Below are 23992 nucleotides of genomic sequence, written 5' to 3'. Positions count from 1 at the left end.
ATCCGGGACCCCCCAGTACTAGCTGCACCGTTTCACACAGGCTCCTTCACTTCCCAGGGCAGAAGGCGAAGGGCAGTTGAAGGCCACAGGGCAGCTGCCCCACGCATGGGGACACCGAGGCAGCCGGGCACTCTTTCCTCAGCAACCCACCAGCCAGGACTGGGGAGGTGTAGCAGGGGCTGCAGTCTCTGCCCTTTCCCAACGGCCGCAACAAACCACAAAACACTCGTTTTCAAATCACATATGGCTTCTTTAACCCCATCAAATAACTTTATTCACACAAACGTCCCTTAATTTACAAAGCCTCAGTCATTCATACATATTAGGGGGATCCACAGTGTTCAAGGAACTTAAATATAATGGATCATACCAACCCAAGTAAACCAAGTACAAAAAATATTCATATAAAGTTGTTCACATACATGTAGGTCCTAGATTACCAGCTTCTGTGCAAAAAAAGGAAATAAAGAAAAATAGATTTATTAACTAGTATTTGAAACTAACTTTGTGCCTGGCTTAAACCCTCCCTCACACTCAAGTCTGTTCCACACCAGTATTTTCAAAGCCACTGAAATATCCTCCCCTGCTCTGATGGAAGCAGCCCCTGGGCACAAGAGTTCTTTAAATGCCCCTAAATAGGCTCCCTTCCTCCTGTGGCCTGTCCTGGAAAAACACATGGGGGCTCCCCTTCTGATACCTTTGCAATCTTAGGGGGCCCTCGGGCCACCAATGGCAGTGGACTCATCTCTTGGTGGTGGCTGCAGATGCTGACGTTGGCCACTCCTACGCCACACCTACTGGTTACCCATTGAGGACATCTCTCCAGATGGGAGCGCCCCAGCCCCCCGCAGCCTAGGTAGGCCAGGATCAGAGAGGGGCCTGTGCTGTCTCGAGGGCTGCGCTACGCCATGGGAGGATGGCAGAGGCAGCACCTCTAGGCTTCTGCCTCCAGAACCCAGTGGCCTGAAGAGCTGCACGGGAGCCTGGCTGTCGTGAGGCTGCCAGGCCCTAGAGGACTCCCAGCAGCTGAGTCTGTCTGGGGGCTGCCACACAGGCCTAGGAGGGGAGAACAGGTCAAGGGGAGGGATAATCTGAGACCTGCATAGAGTAAGAGCCACCAGTGCCCCCAGGTGTGGGGGGAGGAGGGACCCTTGGTGGGCAGGGCTGGAAGGGAGCCAGGCAAGGACAGAGATTTAGGGACCCCGCCCCATAGGTGGTGGCAGCCTGAATCTTGCTTTCCCAAATTTCCAAAAGATAATCCAGACATCCATCCTGTTAATATCTGTCTTCTAAAAGGGTAAACAGCCAACAGCACAAAAAGAAAGATTCCCACAATGCCAACTCTTTTACTTCTCTTAGAAAAAGATTCAAGCAAAAATAATAATCTTATTGCTTCAACACTGGTTTTCTAGGACAAGAGACAACTGATATGTTAGAGAGCTGAGAACACGTGGGGAAGGGAATGATGGAGGTGGGAATGTGCGGGGCCAGGAGGCTGCGGGGAAGGGGGTGAGTGGTCCTAGCACCACAGGGTGGGGAGCAGAGGGAGTGAGGGGCGCTCGCCTCTGTCCCAGGCATCGCTGCCTTCATTTGCTCTGGGGACCCCACTGGCAGCGCCACAAAGGAGAGCAGGCCCTGCCCAGAGAACCAAATCTCCACCCAGTGTTGGGCACGTTTCTCCTCCAGCTGTAAACAGGGTATTTCGTAAGTAAACATTTAACATGCCCCCACAGAAAGGCCACGGGGGCACACCACGTCTGGGTGGGAGGAAAGAATTCCTATTCTACTGTCCCAACGCCTCTGGGATGAGATGAGGCTGAGGCCTGCAACCTTAGTCCCCGGTGCCCAGAAAGGGGTCAGATGGAGCCAGTCTTGAGTGAACAGACTGCGGCATCCTCCTGGCTAGAGGTAAGAGGCAGGGGACCTGCTGGGGAGTGAGAGGCAGAGAGTGTGCACCTGTCTGAAGCACAGTTTTCCTGTCCTGGGCTAGAGCTGCTAGTGAGTGCCCTGGTGCTGCGTGGATCTGGCTACAGCCCTCGGGAGGAGGGCGAGGGGCGCTGGGGTGGGGGATCCTTCCCCCGTGGCTCTCTGGGAGAAGGAGAGAGTGAGAGTGCAAGTGACAGATGGACACAGAGGGAAGAAGCCACACCCTTCCAGCAGAGCTGGGAGGTCTGGCCGGGGGAGGACAATGGAATAAGGCACTATGATCTGTCCTGTTGATTCCTCTCACTGGCAGGGAAACCACGCTCAGACCCGAAACGGCTGAGGCCAAGACCCTCCCTCCAACAGGCTAGCCTCGTCACAGGGCCAAGGAGAAGAGAATGGATGACCCAGGTTGGAAGGTTTAGAAACTCCTAGAACTCGGACACGTCTAACAAACTTGGTGGTGCTGAGATGATGCACAGGGAGCTGCTGGCGGGCCCGAGACCTGGGTGAGGTGGCAGGCGGGGGCAGCAACGATCAGGAAGCTGGCCCACAGGGACAAGGCGGAGGTGTACCATGAAGACCACAGGTGCCAGCCGGAGCTGGTCCACTGACTGGGGCAGAGCCAGCGCTCACTTGCGGCTGACTCCCACCTAGCTGGCTGGGTGCCCGAGGTGGGCAAAGTAGAGAAAGCAGGAGAGGGAGGGACAGGCACTTGGGGCTGAAGAGCTGGCCGTCACGTGAGCTAGGGACGGAGCTCTGTCACCAAGCCAGAGCTGGCTGGGAGTCCCAAAGATATTGGGGGGGGCAAGAAGCTGCTGCCCCTACCATGCTGCCCACGTGTGACCTACAGGGGATACTCTGACACCAAGAAAAATAGCACAAGGGAAGCGCTACAGCTCTAAGAACTTCAGACAGAGCTACAGGACCTGGGGAGGGCAGAGGAAAAAAATAGGCAAAAATGAAGAAACTTGTTAGACTGGAGCCTCGCCGGGGAGGTCAGAGCGTGGGCTGCAGCCCAGGACAGAGGGTGTGCTGAGTCTGGGGACTGTTTTTCCCATTTGCTCATGTACAGAGATAGCTGCCCCCGGGAAGGGGCGGGCAGAGCAGGAGCGTGCACTGTGATCAGGCGACGTCACTGTTCCATCTTCCCAGCTGCCACTCGGAGTACTCAGGAGGTACTGAGAAGTCGGAGGAGATGAGAGACGAGCAGTCGCAATGGACTCAGCCCAGGACGGGCAGGGCCTGGTCACCACCTGCGGCCGTGCGGGATCCTCCTCACGGCAGCCCACTCTCTGCCCATGAGGAAGGAACTGTGGGGTTGAGGGACTCGAGAGGCGGCGGAAACAATGTGAGAAACGTATTGCTGAGTCTGGCCTGATCTTGCGCTGATCTTGCCCAAACCCTCAGGGCCAAAGGGTTGCTGCTTTGGGGAAAAGGCCGCCTTGGTCACATACCAACCAAAATGCCCTCCAACTGTCTCTCCTATCGATCCTATGCTGGTTTAGGTAAAACAGAAAACAAAAAACAAATACAGGAGACTTCCTTTCCCCTTCCCCAGAGATATTATCCTATTTGGCTACAGGGGGTGAAAAGCCTCTGGAGTGGCCAAAGTCACGTCCAGAGAGGAACAACACAGAACATGCCCCCTCCTCCTTGCAGGGGGAGAGAGCAGGGGGGTTCAGAGGAGCAGCCTGGGGGAGGAGGGTGCAGGAGCGTTGCCGGAGAGCATGAGAATGGCTATGACAGACGTCGCTAGGGGAGCTGGAGGGGTCGTGGCTGGGGAAGAGTGAGGGCGGCGAGCCCACGGATGGGCACCTAACAGCCACGGGGCCTACCCCGTCCCACGACGCCTCCCTGTTTCAGGCAGGTCCATTCTCTCCCCGTCAGACATATTTATACTGAGGCCGGGCACCTAAGAGTAAAGTCCCTGGGGGTGAGGGAGATGGCGCTTGACAGTATGTGTCACTGTATGTGACACCATGGACCCTGGCACACAGGGCACACCCTTTGCTGCAAAAACGGCAATGGCAGCCAGTTCAGGACACCCTGTTATCATGGCAATGGTCACAACTGGATCTCAGGGCCTTAGGCAATCTGTGACACCTGGATACTTCCGGACACATCTGGGAAGATGACGATCCAGGAGAAGGTAGGTGAGGGGTGCTGACCTCACAGCAGTGACAGATGCCTGCTGAAGACTCAGCTGCGTCCCAGGCAAAGAGTTTGGCACAACAGTGTTTCCTAACAGAAAGGTAGGTTTATAGAACTGGGATAGCTCCTTCCCCGCCAGCAAGTGGGAGATGGTCACCCTCCACCCTCCTCTGACTTGCCAGTTAGATGGGGCAGAAGAGGCAACGAATTCCCACCACTGTAAAGTCCTGGGGCTCCCAACAGCTTAAAGAGAACAAAATACGCAGTTTAGACCTTCGTTCGAGTTCTCCTGGCCAACCCTGGTCTTCCTCTTCCAGATGGTTCTTCGCCTCTGATTGTTTCTGAGGCACAAGGCTGGCCAGGGCAGCCGACCACGGAGTCCAGCAGTTCCTGCATCTGGTAGGGAGGTAGCCCGGAGGCCTTATGTCTTCATGCCCCGTTCTAGAAGGAACCCCTAAATTCTCTGTGGGGAGGCAGCCCTTCTCCATGGAAGTGAGATGCTATAAGCAGAACTAAGAGAGGTGTAAAAGAAGGAAGACACAGGGAAAGTGAAGGACAAAAACAAAAGTAGCTCCCTAACCCCCTATAAAAATCAAAAGTGAAATTTATACATATGCCTTGTCCACATTGAATTTCTTTAAAGAAATTGGTGCCTGTCCACAGCATAGCTTCCTGTTCCTCTGAAGTCTTAATAGTTTAAATTAAAAAAGACAAAAAAGAAAAAAAAAATTAAGCAAAACTAAAAGGGGGAAACCCAAACAAAAGCTTCACATTGCCCGAGATCCAGCTGTCAGGAGATCGCCAACCGGCCAAGCCACCACCTGTCCCCTCTGCCGTCCTCTGTACGAGACATGGTGAGACTGTGGGTCCCGAGGGATCGACCTGGAAGACAGAAGGCAGGCATGGAGTGGACATCGGGTCAGCGGGCCTGAGGCACCAGCTCCCAACCCAGAAGGACACTGAAGCTGTGTGCGCTGGGGGAGTTTTCTATATACACGGGGTCAATCTAGCTTGACTACAACAGCCCTGCTGTAGACACATGCTATTCTTTCCTCAGACAGGGAAACTGAGGCGCGGGTTAAGTAACTTAGCCAGGGTCACAATGATTAAGGGCAGACCCTGGCTGGGAGCCCAGGCATGCTGGCTCCAGCTACCAGTATGATCATGAAGTCCATCCCTCATTCCCATCCTGGCTCCCCTGTACTGCCAGGAGAAAGACACCAGGGGACCCACCCTGGATGGCCTGTCCCCACAGACCTTGCCAGCTTTGGTTACTCTCATACTTTCCTCCCCAGCCTCTATGACCAACTATGCCGTAATAAATGTCATAGCAACCCCCTCGAGGTTTAGTTATCATTTTAGAGAAAAGCGAGGCTCAGGCCTCTGAGAGCCTGAACTGGGCTACCTGCCAACATCTAAGAGTGGCCGGAGTCTCACAGCCAGGGTCAGTGTTGGATTCCGCCACCTCCCCAGAGCCCACCCCTGGCCCCATGCTGCCCGCTGGGGTTAAGAATGAGGGCTCTGGAGCCAGAACCTGTGGCCCATTAAACAGGCCCGGCCACTTGACTGTAGGTGAATTTAAGTCCTCTGTTCACTGGTCTCGTCATCTGTACCTATGTCACAGGCTACTACAGAAAGTAAAAACTAATACATACAAGACAGAAGAGTGCCTGACCCTGTTAGTACTAGCTAATTAACATTATTTGAGAACCACCTTGGTGCCAGGCCTCAGGAATAAGACAAGTAGCCCGCCCTGTGGGGCTTATTCTAGTGGAGGCCCAGAACACCAGAGCCTACAGAGAGATTAGTCTTGGGCCAGCCCCGCCTCTGAGCCACCTGATCAGTGCTAAGTAGAGCCCTGTCCTAGGCGGGGCAGGACATCCAGGACAAGATGCTCCAGCCTCGCTGCACCTGAGCGTCTGGCCACGCCCCAAACGACCGAAGCAGACAAGTCTTTCCCTGTGTGCCTGCGACCCCTGCTCCGTAAGGCAGCACCAGCCACTCTCTGCAGCCTGAGGTGTAGTCCTCCCCGCCCAGCACCCCTGCCACCATCACCTGCCACCTGTGCAGTCTGACAAGGAGGCCTGTTGTCCTCAACTCTGGGGAGGCACCTAGCAAGTCCTCACAAGAGGCAGCGGAGTAGGGAAAACTGGGCAATTTGCTTCCTGTCAGCCTCAGCTTCTTCCTTCGAACACTGGGAGCTCTTCTGAGGACTGGGTGGAATGGTGACTGTACACCTGGCCCGCGGCCGGTGCTGACATCCTCGGTGAGCCCACCCCTTCCCAGCCAACTGTCCCCAACCAGAGACCGTAATGTGTTAGATTTAAACAGGCCACAGTTCTCAGCCATTCAACCATCAAAACTGCTTCTAGCTAGCGGCGAGGGTGCCAGTGGAAGGGCACACCCCATACCACTGGGGAGTGGAAAAAGCTTCTGGAAGGCAGTTTGGCAATGGGGTTTCAGAGCTTTAGATATGCTTAGACCAGTAGCTCCTATAATTCCATTCCCGGAAATTAAGCTTAAAGATAATCCTAAATATAAAAAGGATTTTATGAATAAAGATGTTCACTGACATTTAAATTACAAGGCAATAACTCGCAAGTCCAAAAATAAAGGACAATTAGGAAAATGATCCATCAACTCAACGATCTATGAGAGGAAATGAGACAGTCATGTGGCACTTTGGGCATTATGGTGGAACCCACTTCCTCGGTAAGTGACAAAGTTCTGTGGCATACAGCATGACCATAACTACCTGAAAAACACAAACCCTCCAGTGTAGGACAATCTGGCAAGAAATACAACAAAATGTCATTGTACTTGTCATGAACAGATTGTCCTCTTTTCCCACTTCTGATTTTTAATATTGAACACATGCTACATTGTCACACTTTACTTTTTAATACGAAAAATCGGGTACTTTAATGAACAAGAAAAGTTGGCAGCTCCAACAGAAAGGTCCAGACGTGGGCTCTGGTTTGGGCTCCTCCACACATAGTAGACAATGGGGAATTTTCCACACCTGTCAAACGAGAGGTTAGGCTGTGTGATTCCCTGCTCTGCAGCACAGGTGCGGAATGACCCAGTGTCTGTGTGGAGGGAGGTGGGGGTGGCTGAGAAAGATACTGGGAAAGTTGTGATCTGAGGAGAAAACACAGGATTTCTCAAGCCCAACCTTTTATTCTGCTGCTTCTGTTGTTCTGCCTGTTAATCCCCCTTAAAAATCCATGTGTGGGTCTTGTATCCCAGATTTTGACTTGGAAAAATAAAATGACCATAAACATACTCCCCGATGAGGCAGCAGCCATCTCAAACCCTAAATAAGCATGCCTGCTGCTTTTTCTCAGAGCTTTCAGTACATGAAGCATACCAATCAGAAGATGAAGGAAGGTGTTTAGAGGGACCCTCACCCTCTAAGACTGGTCCCTGGGCCACAGACCGGTACCGTGGCCTGTTGGGAACTGGGCTGCAAAGCAAGAGGTGATCGGCGAGTGAGCAAAGCTTCATCTATATTTACAGCCACTCCCCATGGCTCACATCGCTGCATAAGCTCTGCCTCCTGTCAGATCAGCAGCAGCAACAGATTCTCATAGGAGCATGACCCCTACTGTAAACTGTGCACGCCAGGGATCTAGGTTGTGGCTCCTTATGAGAATCGAAAGCCTGTTGATCTGAGGTGGAGCTGAGACAGTGATGCTAGTGCTGGGGAGCGACTGCAAATACAGATTATCATTAGCAGAGAGGTTTGACTGCACAATAAATTTAACACACTTGAATCATCCCAAAACCATCCCTCCCCCCTCATCCTCCTACCCCCTGTCCATGGAAAAACTGTCTTCCATAAAACTGGTTCCCAGTGCCAAAAAGGTCGGGGACTGCTGACCTAAGACATTAAGATCATGTGAGATATGACAAAAAAGCCTGAGGAAATTGTATGGTCACGTGATGTGTCAAAGTCATCTTTGGGACCAGTTAATGACTTTTCAACATTCCTTTCTTCCCTCTCCGGTAGGACCTAAGCTGCAGACAACCTCAAAAGAATGCCCCTTAGCAGGAAGGTAGCACACAGCAGCTGAAAAACAGTGTTGACAGGGAGGCAGAGACATTCAGAAGCCAGAGGTCCCTTTTTACATAATAAAGAGTACAACAGAGCGTGATTATAGAAGGTCAAACCAATAGCACAGTATTCAGCAAGAGCTCCTGAGACAGCAGCCTGCAATGACCGCTGTAATCACGGGTCCCTGCCAGGAAGTGAAGCTGACATTTCCCAAAGGCTCCCCCACCCTCCCTCCAGCTCTGGCACTGGCTCCGGCCCCCTGTTGGAGGCTCCAGGACAGTCCGCAGGTCTGAGTCCAGTTCTCCCTTGTGGGCAGGGAGAAGGAAAATAAGGGGGTTCTCTATTATGGAGAGAACCTTGGCTTTGGGTTCCTCTCCCATCTCCTGTCAGAGAAGGCACAGGAAGCTCGCTGGAAGCTAGTAGAGGTCCTTTCTATAGCTATGAATAGGAATGGCTCAGACCACGCGGCTCTAGTTAAAGCAGCAAACTCTCCCAGGCACCGGTTGGCATAACAAAGGGTACAGGTCCTAGCCCTGGGTGGGCCCTTGAGAAGCCCTCAGGCTTGTTGCACTTCATCCTAGCAGATGCCACGTCTCTGCTCCCTGACTGCCCAGGATGTGGTCTGACGGCGTGGTTACCAGCTTCGAGGTTACCGAGGTTACCGGGGCTTGCCTCAGCCTCTCAGGGAACTCCCACCTCTGACCACAGAGCCCCCCTCGAAGGCACAACCACACTGGCTAAGCATAATGAGAAATGGTCATGTGATAAACCCGCAATTGATAGCTGTAGTATACGTCTGATTATTGGGAGGATGGATCTGGCCAGTTCTAACAAGGGAATGGGCCCAGATTAAGAGATGAAGCAACTTGCTGGACATCATAGAACTGCTGAGCTGCAGAACCAGCACTTAATCCAAACTTTCCAGCTTCACTGCCCAAGGTCTTCGCACCCCGACAGTCTTCATCTGGTGCTTTCAAGGCTGGCTCAGCAAGTGGTTCGCAAGGTGTGCATGTGACATGGTCTTCGGGGAGGAAGGTGTCACTGCACCTCGGAAGGTCTGTTTGCAGTCCTTACCTTTCTCATTTCAGTTCTTGGACTAAGTTCTGTCAGCACACCCCGCCTTCTTATTAATTCTCTATACTTATGACAGCAATCACTTATTGGGCAGTTAATATGTACCAGCCAAGTTCTAAGTGCTTTATAGGTTAACAACGCAGTAAGGCAACTTTAAACCCCACCCCCGCCCCGTGCTGTGTTCCAATCACTGTGTCCCAAAATGAACCAAGTGTTTTAGATTTATTGCTTTCTTTCACCCCAGTAACACTTTAAGGCAGGAGCTATTGTCACCGAGTCTTAGAGAAGGGTCACAGAGCTAGCAAGCAGCAGAGAAAAGGGTTTACCCCAGAGCTGTCTCACTCCAAAACCCCTGCTTTTGACACGTAACTATAAACATGTAAAATCCCTTCCTAGAGAGACAAGAACTTGAGTAGAATTTAAAATCCATTTAATCCCTTCATTTATAAATAGAATCACTCAGGAAAAGGCTCCTGGAAGGCTTGGCTTAGATGCCTGTGCACAGGTCTGGTGCTCAGGACATAAAGGAGGATGTGGTGCCAACCTGGCAGTGAACAGCCTTCTGGCAAGTTCCTCCGCCGGCCAGGCAACTGTCTGGTCTAAGGAGACAGGGGAACCAAACTGCTCCCATTAAGGCCATCAGCAGCCTGGAGAACAGAAGCTGGGAGAGCTGAGGTGAGCAGGGAACAGGAGGATGGGGCCGGGAATGAATGCTCAACATGTCCACCTCCTTCCCCCTTCCTCAACCTGCAGGCACGGGACACAGTGAATAAAGGATCACCTTTTGTTCTAAGAGCATGGCCTTCCTACCTTATTGGTGTCAAAATGTCATTTCTTCAATGAAATGATGATGAAAGTTAATGAGAATGGACTAAATTTTCCCCTCCCTGGGCTTTTAAAATTGTACCATCTTAGGAAATGTGTAAGTCTGGTAACCACATCTCTCTGGGAGTCACCATGGTTTAAAACAGTATTATAAACTCAGCATCCCTCTACCAGGGAAAGCACACACACTTCATGGCAGACGGTCCTGGGTTCAAATCCAAGCTCTTTCAACCTCAGCTGGATGGAAAGAGAAAAGAAAAGTGAAGGAGGGGGAGGTAAAGAGGAGAAAAGAGAAAAGAAGAGAAAAGGAAAAAAAAAAAGGAAAAAGAAGAGAAGAAAAGAAAGAAAACCAAAAAACCCAAATCCGAGCTCTACCACTTACTAGCCATTTTCATGATCTGAGGTTCCTTTTCCTTTCTGGTAAATGGAGATGACAGTTTACCCTTTTGGGGCCTGCTAGTAATTGCCTATCATACCACCTGGGACAGAGTGAGGCACTCAGTAAGACCTATCTTGTGTTATTAGTGTTTGTGGTCATTTTGGTTCTTAGGGTGTCACAGATTGGACTGTCTATCCTATTCGAGTCAAGGCTTAATTCAGGAACTTCCCTGAATATGGAGATGAGAGAATGAAGGAAGCGGAGGGCAGCTCTAAGCCTCTGCCCCACCATTACCACAATGGCCCCGGGGATAGCCAGATCGTGGCAGAAGTATCCTCAGCACCTTTCAACCTGTTCACACCTAAAAGATTTTTGAAGCCCAGGTGAAGGAGCCTAGGAACCCATAACTCTGCAGTATGACCTGGCTGTTTGCTAGGATCCATTTTGTGGTACTGAACCAAAGTGTCAGAGCCACCAGGAGAAGAGTAGGCCAGCACCCCAGGCAAACACTGGCACTGCTAAGAGGTGGCTCACACACTGGTCTGCAGGCTTCAGAGTGGCACTGGGCAGCTGCTAAGGTAGACAGGGACATTAAGCACCTGGTGGCAGGTGCATGCCCTCGCTTACCCTCCCTTTATTACATACACATAACCATTTATCTGTGGGAAAATGTCCTCTCCATAGTGGAGGGATTTCAGTCTCAGAGGCTACTTAGCAAGTTGTGAAAGGTTGGTGAATAAGCAAGTAGCCATGTAAATTGCTAGTAAGTGGTTGACTGGGATTCAAACCTAAGGCCCAGTTTTCTCTATTCTCTCCTGCCTCTCAGATCTAGTTAATAGAAAAGAAAGTCGTCTTGCTGGCATATTCGTAGCCTAAGACACAGTGTAAACTCAAAGTGTGGTATTATCCGGTGGGTAGCCAAGAACTCACGCCTCCCTCACTTCCCCTGCAGTCCTGCATAGTGGTATTACCACTGTAGTTAATGACACCATGCAGAGTTTAAAATGCAATGCCTCCTTTGTCCAAAGGACCCTGTTGGAGTTATCCTCATTTTATAGACGAACAAACTGAGACTCAGGTTAATTTCCAGCATACAGTGCTGCACAGCAAGCAGGCATCCCAGGTGCACAGGGCAGTCCTCTCCGCCCTCTAGGCTTAGCGTCCCGATGAGTCACTCTTCACTTGTTTAGTACACCAAAGCATCTGGCTTCTCACACTCAGACATCAACGTGCCAGCCCCAGGGGGTTCGGCGGCCCCAGCACTACTGTCTATTCCAATCCGTCAGAAGCACTGAGGCCAGGGAACCACGTGTTCTGAGGCATCACTCCTCTAAGGCCGAGCTCGCGACCGTGCAGCTTAAAGTAGGGCAAAAACAAGGACGCCTGTGCTGTGAGCGTGCCTGTTGTCACGGTGCAAGGAGTGGGGGTGGAGACGACAAATGGGATAATATTTAGTTTGGTCTTCAGTCTACAGAAGGGGCGTGGTGTTAGGGAAAGGGAACAAGAGGCCAGAGATGATAAAGACACACAACAAGAGTCTCACAGTGGTCCATGACAATCTGGAAGCCCACAGGCCCATGGTTTCTGGCCTTTGAGCCCTGACCAGGAGACCAAACCAAAGTAGCTCATCCACAGGTACATATTCAGGAGCAGGCCCTGAGTGTGGGGGGAGTGTTATTCAAAGAGCCATTGTTCTCTCAAGGGCACGGGCTTTGGAGCAGGAAGATCCAAAACTTATATCCCAGCTCTACCAATGACCAGCTCTGACCTTTATCAAGTCAAGGCCACCCAAGTCTCAGTTTTCTCAACTTAAAATGAGGAAATGTCTATGTTGCTGGGTCTGAACACCAGCAGCGGTCTGTGTAATGGATACAGTGAGGCACACAGGAGATGCTTAATGAGCTATGATGGCAGCTTAAAATCACATCCAAAAAATATAAAACAAAACCCACAAAAACCTCTCAATAGTCATTTGCTCAGGCAAAAATTCCAGACAAGACAACCTGGTCTCAAGTCGGTCTTCTCTTGAGGTGACAGCCTCTTTTCTGCTTTGGGCCAAGCTCCCGCTGGTCTGGCAACACCCACCCCCCACCCCACCCCGCCCTGCCCGTCACTCGGATCACACTCATCCTTCCAGCGTCCCCTCTACATGCCTCCCCCAGGAAGCACGCCCAGGGGACCCAGTCTCTACGGGGACTCTTCTCTGTTCTCCCGGAGTAGGCGTCTAGGGCCTCAGACCCCACGATGGTGCTGCGAGCTCCCATCTCAGCATCCCCAGACCACGAGCTTCCTCAAGGACAGGGCCGTCCACTGTTCCTCTTAGGCCTCTCAGGTTGCCATGCACTGTTGGGTTTTTAGAAGGGGCTCAAATACCAGGTGACTGATAGAAACTGAGAGTTAACACACAGCAATAAAAAATTAATTTATGAATTTTACTGAATCATTCATTCAACATGACAGGCTTTAACACAAAAACATGGTTATAAAAAATGATCTGCCTTTAGTTCAGTTTCTGCCTCACTGCCAAGTACCCTGCACACACTCCCACCACACATCCCAGCGAGCCAGGTGCGGAGAGGGAGGCTCATCCCCACCTCACAAGGCTGGGCCACTTCTCCACACTCCAACAGCTGGTAGGGGACAGAGCTGGGACTGTGTCCAACTCTGAAGCCTATGCTATTTTTCTCCCATGCTATGCTGTGCCACTCCCCTCTCACTTCTTCAGCGCTGGGTGGGAGAGAGGAGGCATGCAAGGGATGACAGCCTTTCCTGACACTACGGTTATGGAACCAGGGGCTCCTGCCTCGATGCCAGCTCTCTCCACTACTCTGTCCCTTACCAACTTTCCAACAGGTGGCCCTCTTCTCAGAGGGGAAGATGACAGCCAATGGCCTGCAAATCCACTCTGCTCTATGTGGGGAGGGCCCTGTAGGTGTTGCCAGCTGGGGCTGGCATGGCTTTAGAACATGTCCCCTGAGTCTAAGTTGATCACAGTAAGAGGTTAAGGAGAAGGCAGAGTTAGGAGTTAGGACTGGAAGACTTGGGTTTGGCCTAAAGACATGGACTCCCCCAGACTGTAAAGACTCACCATGGTCTCCCTTCCAGACCCAACTGTCCATAAAATGGCAACAACACCCCCTGAATCTCTATAGCTAACAAATGGCTCGGGAGGTGGAGCTCTGTCTTGGATACCACCAAGTGTGGTGGAGGATGGAGGCGATCTCCCATACACCACACTCAAAACACAGATTGCTGGAGGAGGTAGCTGGGGACAGAGGGCAGCCCTACAAGGGACCAAGCACCAGCCCTCGCACAGCCAGCGGTCCACCCTTTGCCTACCCCTTGGCACCCATCTTTCACATCCTGTTCACCTACTGTGTGTCCAGAGGAAGCCAGCCCCATGGAGTCTCTGAAAGACAGACTGCTGCCCAGGCTATAAAAGCACAAACACAATCTTAGGAATGTACTCCCAGGTGGCAACCCATTAGGAGACACTAAAGTAAAAGGCCGTACCAGCTGCAGTGTGATCCAGGGCAGGACTGAGAGAAAGGGTATGGGCAGAGCGTAAAGCCAAGACAGTATGCTGCCGTGAACAGATGTCAGCTTTGGCTCAAGGGTGCCAGAAAGATCAGTCAGCAGTGCAGCAAGCTCTTAGACATGGAGACTTGCTTAATATTGTTTTAAACCTTTTGATTCCTTGGAGTATGCTGCCAAAAATGCTAGTATTAAGAAGTTTGCCAAATGCACAAAAGGAAGAAACACTGGGCAAGACCAATGATTCTGGATTTGGAGGTCTCCATGGTGGCCAGCAGCAGGCAGGGCTGCAAACTGAGTCACGCTCTGTGTCTGGGAACCCAGTCCCACTTAAACCTGGTCTTTCTGGCCTTGGAAGTCAAGAGGCTGATAGGACACTGGGGTTGGTAGTGTCCCCTCTAAGCACCTGAGCTAATAAACACACACTGGGTGCAATTCAAGACCAACTAAGGGAACTATTTGGCCCTAGAAACAGCCCTGGTAATTGGCAGTTAGCTACGTGGATACCCTAACTAATTCCCTTCCTCAACTTATTAAGTGTGGAGTTGAAATAAAAGCTGCCAACTGCCTCAATTGGTCCCCAAAGAGACGGGTTCAGCTGTGTCTACTGTGATTAGCAGAGAAAGGGCTCAGGGGAAAGGCCGAGATCCTTAAGGGCCCTTTGCCAGGAGGAAGATGTCTAAGGTGTTGTGACTAGCTAAAGGGAAGAGGTCACTCTTCCACGTGGAGGCAGGACAATTTGTGGTTATAAAAGGAAAGATTAAAACAAGGTCATGCCTGGAATGGTCCATATGGACTTCTGGTTATAGCAACCAGTGCAAAGCCCAGCATGCCAAGTGGAACTCACTTGGGGGCACTTAATAAAGGGGTTCAGAGATCTTAGGGGAAAGAAGTTTACCACAAATTATTAGTGAGAGGCAAAGTGAAAATAATGCCTATGAGGATTTGGCAAAAACAAAGTGGCGGGATGAGGGCAATGCACAGAGCCACCATTTATTAATTCTCACTATGTGCTACTGCACTGGATACAGTGAGCAGCATCTTCTGCATTTAACAGACAAGGGAATGGGGGCCCAGAGAAGGTGGGTGACCCAAAATCACCCAGCTAGTAAGGGGTAGAGCTGCAGTTTAAACCTACATTTACCAGTCCATTGGGTTCAACAGCAAGTCCCTTAGTGTCTTGACACCAATATGGAAGCAGAGGGATTCTCATCTTCCTATGCAATTGTCGCCCTTTCTGCCTTCACATGCTCAGGAAGGTGCCCGTGCAGTCTCACACTTTCTGGAGACGGGTACTGGTGGTGTGGCATCTCATCTCCCTTTCCTGGGGGGCTGACAGTTCTCCCCTCATGGTTACTGACTCACCTTCCTAAAATATAGCCTTGTACACCACCCACCCACCATCCTCATCTTTTTTGCAGGATGAAGTTCATCCTCTTCAGGCTGGCATTCAAGGCTCTTCCGTGTATTGCAGTGTTCTGCCTTCACTCCTGCCGTGTCCCCTGAGAATACCTTCACCTGTCTTTCTTTCTTCAAGGTCCACCTTAAGTCACATGGCCTATACTTTACCATTACTTCTTCAACAGAAGCCCCCCGAGTTCCTGGTGGCACTGAGACAGTGCTGTGCCACCACGGACTTGCCCAGTTGACCTCTCTTTGGTAGCTTTTTTTTTTTTTTTTTTGAGACAGAGTCTCACTTTGTTGCCCGGGCTAGAGTGAGTGCCGTGGCATCAGCCTAGCTCACAGCAACCTCAAACTCCTGGGCTTAAGCGATCCTACTGCCTCAGCCTCCCGAGTAGCTGGGACTACAGGCATGAGCCACCATGCCCGGCTAATTTTTTTGTATATATATTTTTAGTTGGCCAGATAATTTCTTTCTATTTTTAGTAGAGACGGGGTCTCACTCTTGCTCAGGCTGGTCTCGAACTCCTGACCTCGAGCGATCCACCCGCCTCGGCCTCCCAGAGCTAGGATTACAGGCGTGAGCCACCGCGCCCGGCCTCTCTTTGGTAGCCTGAAAGAAAAGAGCATAGGTGCTGGAGCTCCAGCCCTTCAGCAGGCAGGCGGCAAATCACTTGGCAGGGGCAAGTTCAGGTGGCATGGGGACATCCCCCCACACCCCCCTCTTATGCTTTGCCATGACAGACTCCGGCTTGCACCAGGCTTGTACCTATCCAGAAACAAACACAACCATACACCACATAACATTTCCATCAATAATGAACCACATATACTACAATGGTGGTCCCATTAAGATAATCGAGCTAAAAATTCCCGTTGCCTACTGATGTCTCAGCCATCATGTCGTAGCGCAACACACTCACGTGTTTGTGGTGGTGCTGTTGTGAATAAACCAACTGCGCTGCCAGTTGTGTAAAAGCCTAGCACATACAATTATGTTCAGTACATAATACTGAATAATGATAGTTACTGATTTATGTATTATATTATATTCTCTATGATTTTAGACTGTACTCCTACTGATAAAAAAGAAGTTAACTGTAAAACGGCTTCAGGCAGGCCCTTCAGGGACTGATTCCAGAAGAAGGCATGTTATCACAGGAGATGGCAGCTCCATGCCTATGACTGCCCCTGAAGACCTTCCCGTGGGACAAGACGTGCAGACGGAAGACAGTGATACTGATGATCCTGACCCTGTGTAGGTCTAGGCTAATGTGTGTTTGTGTCTTAGTATTTAACAAGAAAAGTTTAAAAAGCAAAATAAATTTTTTAAATAGGAAAACAAAGAGTAAGGATATAAAGGAAGAATTTTATATAGCCCTATGTGTTTCCAGCTGTGTTATTACAAAAGAATCAAAAGTTAACATTTAAAAGTTCATAAGGCAAAAAAATCACAGTAAGCTAAAGTTGATTTATTATTGAAGAAAAATATTTTTTATAAATTTAGTGTGGCCTAAGTGTACAGTGTTTATAAAGTCTGCAGTGTGAACATTGATGTCCTAGGCCTTCACACTCACTCACCCAGAGCAACTTCCAGTCCTGCAAACCCCATTCATGGTAAGTGCCCTATACAGATGGACTATTTTATATTCTATACCGTTATCTTTATTGTACCTTTTCTATGTTTAGATAACAAATACCATTGTGTTACAATTGCCCACAGTACTCTGTAATGTGCTGTACAGGTTTGTAGCCTAGGCTACACGGGCTAGCCACGCCATACAGCCTAAGCACGTAGTGGGCTGTAACACCTAGGTCTGCGTAAGTACACTCTATGCTGTTCACAGGACAAAATCGCCTAGCAACACATTTCTCAGACTGTATCGCCATCGTTAAGACACACATGACCGCATAATGAACGCAGGACCACCAGCAAGCTCCAAAGGCTCTCAGGTAAGAATTTGCTAAATGAGTGCAAAAAAAGACCTAAGGTCCCCTGGGTTCCAGGGAAGGGGGTCTGGTGAACAGTGCGTGAACAGCCCCATGCCCTATATATCACTCAAACCAAGGTGACAGAGGATAGCTCAAGGAGGGTCTCTGAAGCCCTTCCCCACTGGCTGATGCGAGTTAAGGCTGGAGGCCCACCCCTCAGCTCCTGGTACTTGCACTTAGAAACCCGAAGGCAATTGAGACCAGAGACCTTCTCCCCCCACCTCCATTCCCTGTACTCTTAACCAAAAATAGAAAGTGTTTCCCAATTTACAAATTAAAGTGGTTCTCGAAATCAATTTTACAGCCAGCCATCATGGTCCTGATGTTATGTAACTACTATAAATAAATAAAGAGATGCTGCACTAGAAAAGCTGCCCCGTGACAGCATCACCAGGATGCCCATGTGACAGGACCCTGCACAGGTTTTCAGCTCTAAAAAGCAAAATACAAAAACAGAACGCCATGTTCTTAAGACAATTATAGCAGAGTGTATATGCAAATAAAGACACAGAATAGCCAGACATCAGACACCTAATGAGAAGCTGATTACAAAGGGAAAAACCAAGTACACAGCAAGACTCAGCCACCAAACAGAGGCTGAGAACCCAGCCCTGAGGTCTAAGGGCCCATTCCATGCCGCAAAAGTGCCCCCTTTTCACCTAAATTGAGATTCAACATTCCTCCCAGAAAACCCAAACACGCACACCTTACCGCAAATAACCATGCAGGAGAGAAAGGATGGTCTTATGCCCACATAATCCGAGATACTCTTATGTGTCTCTCCATCTCCCACAGCCTCTCCTCCTGCAATGTTCTCTATCTCTTACATGGCTCTGCCCTGACTGCCAAGTTACTCAAACCACAGATAACGTCATCTCTGAGCCAGCTCTTCCTCACCTTCCTAACTCAGTCCATCTGAGAGCCCTTGAGAAATCTCCAATGCACCTCGAATCCCCTCACCCATCACCATCCCCCCTACACCTGGACAGCTACAGCCTCCTAACTGGGCTCCACGTTTCCATGCCTGCCTCTCTCCAACTCTAGCGTCCACACGGCAGCCAGTGATCCCCTAAACATGACGCCTATGGCTAAAAACGCCGTTCGGTGATCCACCACGACCTATAAAGCTCCGCCTGGTCAGGCGCCCCCATCTCCTCCTGGCCTGCCCCTCTCAAGGCCAGCTCCTTCCCCCTCTGCTCAGTTGCCTCATCCTTCAGGTCTCAGCTTCAGTGTCACCTCCTCAGAAAGACTTCCTCTGACTGCTATTTTTTTCATCCATACACAACTGCAATTATATCTGTGGTATTCCTGTAGGACATGTCTCTGAAACTGAGGTTTAAGTGCCTCAAGGGTGGGACCCATGTGTTAGAAACACCCACCACAGTGCCTGGTACTTAGGCAATCAAAAAATGTAATAGGTCCCCTCTGGTGTGCATGTTTTCCTATTTAATGGGTGGGGCGGGGTGGAAAGCACACGAACCTGCGCACATTCCAAGATGCTAATTCTAGTTCTGCTACCAGCTTGGCCAAGAACTGGCGTGAAGGGACGGCAGGACTATGCTGTTCCACTTAATCCTTGTGACAATCCTACGGGGTGTCAGCAACTGCGCTTTACAAACACAGACTCTGAGGCTCATTATTCTCATCTCCACAGCCCTAACCAGGCTCACAGCAGGTGCACAACACATGCCTGTTGACGGAATAAATGACATTTGCTAGTCAAGACTGAAAGCCATGTCTAAGAACTCCACTTAGAGACTTAACGCCTACCTGTGTATCACAAAGCTTCCCTCGTTCCTATGCCCCATTGCTTCCCAATTTCCACTTTTTCTACAGGTGAGCTCCCCTCCTACCTTTCAGACTTCACAGGGCTCCCATGACCCTGACAGTACTCACCTGGGATCATCTTAAGACATGCGCTGTTATGATGGCTCAGAAGTCCACTTCCCCGGGCCAGGGAAGCCCATGGAAAAGTTAAATCGTTTCCTCCTCCCAGGAGCAGGAGGCCACAGGGTTTCACCTCACCCTAAAGACATATATGCACTAAGAGGGTCTGAGCACAAGCCAGTCGTCCTGGATCCTAGAACCACTTCCATGGAATTAGGAACATGTCAGAGTTCAGGGAATAGGGGGAAAGGGGCCAGGAGTGGTCCTGCAGGTAACCTGGTTCTCAGGATGGGAAACCAACGCCGAGAGAGGAGGAGTGACTTGACCAAAGTTACAGTGCTGGGTAATCATAGAATTATCCATGGAATTATAGCAGCCAGGACTAAAGGGATACAAGATAAGGGCAGTGATCTGCATGTTTAAAAGACAGCAGGGTGCCTGACTATGCCTTTGCCCTTTTTTGCTAAGGCAGTTCTCAAAGTTGTGCTCATCACCTGGAGGTCTGGATAAAATACCCTTCGAAGCCCAGCTTCCAACTCAGTAGTTTTGAGGTAGAGCCAGAAACACATTTCTAGCAAGTTCCCAGGGGATGCTGCTGGTCTCGGGACCACACTGACTTACTCATGACATCCTCAGTGACTGCCACTGATAAAATGGAAGTAATCTTCTAACTATGGTTAAACTTCACACAGGGTCACGTCACTAGGCTGCAGAAGACTCACAGCTGGGTCTGGCTATGGTCTCAATCCTAATTCTAAGAGCAGGCAGGAATCTGCCATTCTAGCAACAGATGTTGCACTGCTACAGAACTCCAGGCCAGCAGGGTGGAGCTAGGTGCTCTCTGAAGGCTTTTCCTGCTACACCTGTTGGTGCCCGGGCCCTCTCAGGGAAGGGGAGGGAGGAGGACCTCTGGACCGTGTCAGTGGTGGCATCTGGATTTCAGTTTAGGCACTGGGCCTAAACCCCCAAATAACTTTTTTTTAAAGGTAAAAGTCAGCCTGTTGTTTGTCTGGGGTGTGGTATATTCACACTCATTTCTGCTGCTCCATGTAAACCAAGGGTTCCTTCCAAACATTCATCAGGTCCAAGATGCAATCTGGTTACTAACAACAAATGAGTCTTTACTTGTGACTTCCAGTTCTCTTTATGTCTGGTTCAAGGCTGGGCTGTGCTGGTAATGCCCATGCAATCTGCCAAGATCTGACAACACTACACTCCCACTGCATGCCTTACTTTGCCCTAGACTTCAGCTTTCTGGGAGGGCATATCTTGGGCACATCTGAAAAAAGGAGAAAAGAAAAAAACAAAGGAGTGCTATATGCGGTTGAGAGCTTCCTTTTTCCCAAAGGACAGAAGTAAATGCAGAATGAGTCAACTGGCTTGCATCATCTTTGTGATTTTTCTCATTATAATAGATGATCAATACTAAAACCCAACATGATATATACCAAAGCCAACCTGCTTTCCATTACTGCTATAGCATTATGCCTCTGAATTCAGAAAAACCTAAAGTAACCATTCAAAAGACTACTTCCCCAGGCCCCATGTCAAGAACCCTTTTGCAGCCCGGGAAGATAGCAGCATTTTCATCTTCTTCACCATGCCCTATGGTGTGCCTGGGTGGCTCTACTCCATTCCTCTCAGGTCCCTAGGCATCACTTTCTTTAACAAGGAAACAAAATATAGAGTTCTGACCTGTGTACAATGCAGGCTAAGTTATAGTTTTCCCCTGGCACCTCTAACTGAAAGTGAAATTCCTTTAAAGTTGGGAAATTCATTGCAGTGTTTTACGGTATTGATTTATTTTAAACTTGGTTGGCAGTTTTAAGGCCTGCCATGCCGCTGAAACCTAGAAATGCTGGAGGAGATCTCCATTTCCTCTGATTTTGTAATACCACAGAGGGCTCACTAGTGCAAATGAACAGAGGGCCTGGGAGCACGTATGCTGCTGCCCTAGTTATCAAGACAGAAGCTTGGGCACTCTCCCCAGGCCCTGTTAGGAATTTCACTTCTAGCACAGTACCCTTTCCTCTTGCAGCTGAGTACTACATTAAACAAAGCGCGAGTTTGTATCCTGAGATGAGAGCTCTTCATGTCTCACCTTGATTTACAAGGTACCCCCTAAACCTACCTCCAAGAACCAGCCTAAAACACCACCTACTCCAGGAAGTCTTCCCTCCACTCTTCAGTCTTCTTGTATTTTTACTGAGCCACAACCTACTACAACTGAGGGTCCACGTCTTGTCCCAAACTACTAGACCGTGTTGCTATGGGACGACATTGGGGTCTAAACAATCGATGTCACCACCAGGCTAGTGCCTGCCATATACCAGAAGGGTTACTGCCCACCAAATCTGACTTGGAATGGGCTTCTGCCAGGGCACCAGGACCAAACATAACTAGGATGCCTTCGGCTCCTCACGGAGCCCTTTCCTTGCAGCTGGTGCCAGACACGGTTCTACTGACAGCATCCTTCAGTGCCTGATGCTTTCCTGGCTGCTGGTGGGTGGAGGTGTGTTCTGGGCCTCCCACTTTCCCATCTTTCGAGGCTGTATCAGTGTGACAAGAGGAAGCCATGTGCAGGCTGACCTCACCTAAAGTAGCAGCTGGTGGCCTTGCTGCAGTGTGCCTGTGCTAAGATCAGTGGTCACATTGCAAAGGACACGCGTCAGCCTGGATGCTTGCGCCTGAGGGGCCGTCTGTGGAGTGCTATTGGAGGGGAACCCACCACCTGTCTCAAACTAGAAGAAATTCATCAAAACTTGCTCATTAAGAGGCTGTAGAATACAGAATGAAATCGAATTTCCAGCCAGATATATCTTGTTTCAAATCCTGACTCTCCAAACCTCAGGAAAGTGATTTGCAGCTTCCTTACCTGCAGAAATGAGGGCAAACAACAGAACAGCCATGCAGATGATGAATGACAACATACGTAAAGGGCTTAAATTCAGGGCCGGGGATTAAAAGGCAGGGGACTCTGCCCTGCACAAGTCAGAGGGTCCCCTGAAAGCAGGTTTTGGTGACTAGTAGCTATTATTGTTGGTAGGAGTGTCTTTGTGGCCCTGGGGTAAGAGGAAATGGGAGTTGGAAGGACCCTGAACCATCAGGCAGCTTTGCTCACAGCTGGATGGTCACAAGAACCACTGTGATTTGCCCAAAGGGATGCTATCTAGGTTAGGTGGAGCCAAGGATGCCAGGGAAGAAGAACATGTGAGCAGCAACTGGGGCTTGACGTCAACAGCCCCCGGGCAGGCCTGTCCCCTCATGGATGCTTTCGTCCTGCAGAGCTACAAGGGACAGATTATCCCTGGGGGCCATCAGCCCCATTACATAACTGACAGCTCAGCTTCCTGCTGTTGATGCAGCAGGAACAATCAAGAGATGGCAACAGCAGGCCACTGAGGAGCTGCCCGGGCCTTACACAAACACCAGCCTTCTCCACCTGGGGAAGAAAACTCCTCAGAAAACACCAGTAGAGACAGGAGGCCCCAAGGGACACATCTCTTTGTATACAGGGACCGAGAGCCACCAGGGTCTTCACAGTTGGAAGGCTGAGCTTTAATTTCCTGGGGGAAAAGAGAACCAAACACTGAAACTTCACACCCAATCACTCCCCTCGTGCATAGCTCTCTGAAGTGCTCGTGAGACACGTGAGGCTGTGACCACCACTGTATGGACAGGGACTCAAAAAGAGGCTCAGGGGTTTTAGATCCCTCTGGATCTAAGAACTGATAATCAACAGATGCACATATGCCCCCCCCCTCAGTGATCTCTGCTTTAAAGAAAACCCCCATTCTCAGGGACCTAATAACCTCTTCAAGGTACAGGTCAGCAATTCCCTTCTCCCATCCTCCCTCCCGGCAATTTGGCATGGGCTTCTGGAGCAGAACCAAACCACTTACACTTCAGCCCCCTGGCAGTTACACCTTCCAGTAGGAAGAACTCTCCCTGCCTTTACTGTCTTTTGGGCTACCTGGCTGCTCCTCGGCACACTGGGAACTTGCCAGCGTAGGAGAGGACCTTCCTCCCACTGGAAGCCCACTGAGTGCCAGCTGTCCCACGTGCACACCACTCATCTCAGACTGCTCGGGGCCAGGTGGGCAGGAAATCCCCTCTAACTTCATGCTCAAGAGCTTGTTGAACTCAATCACAAAAACATTCTAAATTTATAGATGATCCAATGAGGCAATACACCACACTGGTTAAAGCCATGGATTTAGTCCCTTATTACTTTTGTGGCCTTCAGGAATTTACTTGAAAAAAAGTAAATGAAAAATAGTCATAAAGCACTTAGCCCAGGGACAGCCATTAATCATAATCACCATCATCATCTTTGGTCATTTCAGCACTGTCACCTTCACAGCCTAACCCCTTAGAGCACCACACTCCTGGGACAGGCATCTGCAACTCAGGAGGGGCAAGGCTCCCCCAGGGGCAGAAGTCTCACCCATGGCCTCATGCTGCCACCTCCCACAGGGAGGGCAGTCCTGTGAGGCAGGGGCTAGTTCATGGCCATCCTGACAGCTGGGCTGTCACACTCAACAGAGAAGGGACCTGGAGACCTATCTAATCCTAGGGTCCCAATTTCTCACTTAAAACTATTTTTTAATTTATCCTCCAGGGACTGTTTGAAGGCTTTGCTGTTTAAGTCTACCACATTAATTAAGCATCTCTTTTCCATTTTTTAGCATCACTGCTCATTAACTTGACACCTATAGCGTGACACAATTTCGGTATAATTCCAGCCAAAATGATGTTGGTAAGTG

General features: G+C 50.0%; 1 protein-coding gene across 1 annotated transcript in view; it reads right to left on the bottom strand.

The window, feature by feature from the left end:
- Positions 1–229: 229 nt before the first annotated feature.
- The window catches only part of STK35 (serine/threonine kinase 35), a 42719-nt gene continuing 18956 nt past the window's right edge, over positions 230–23992 (bottom strand). The window contains exon 4 of the mRNA XM_045528924.1: positions 230–4959. The gene's annotated coding sequence lies outside the window, so the exon portion shown is untranslated. The remainder of the gene's footprint in view (positions 4960–23992) is intronic.

This window comes from Lemur catta, chromosome 17 (assembly GCF_020740605.2).
Source record: "Lemur catta isolate mLemCat1 chromosome 17, mLemCat1.pri, whole genome shotgun sequence".
Lineage (NCBI taxonomy): Eukaryota > Metazoa > Chordata > Mammalia > Primates > Lemuridae > Lemur > Lemur catta.
Note: the sequence above shows the minus strand (reverse complement) of the source record. Positions and strands in the feature narration are given on the sequence as shown.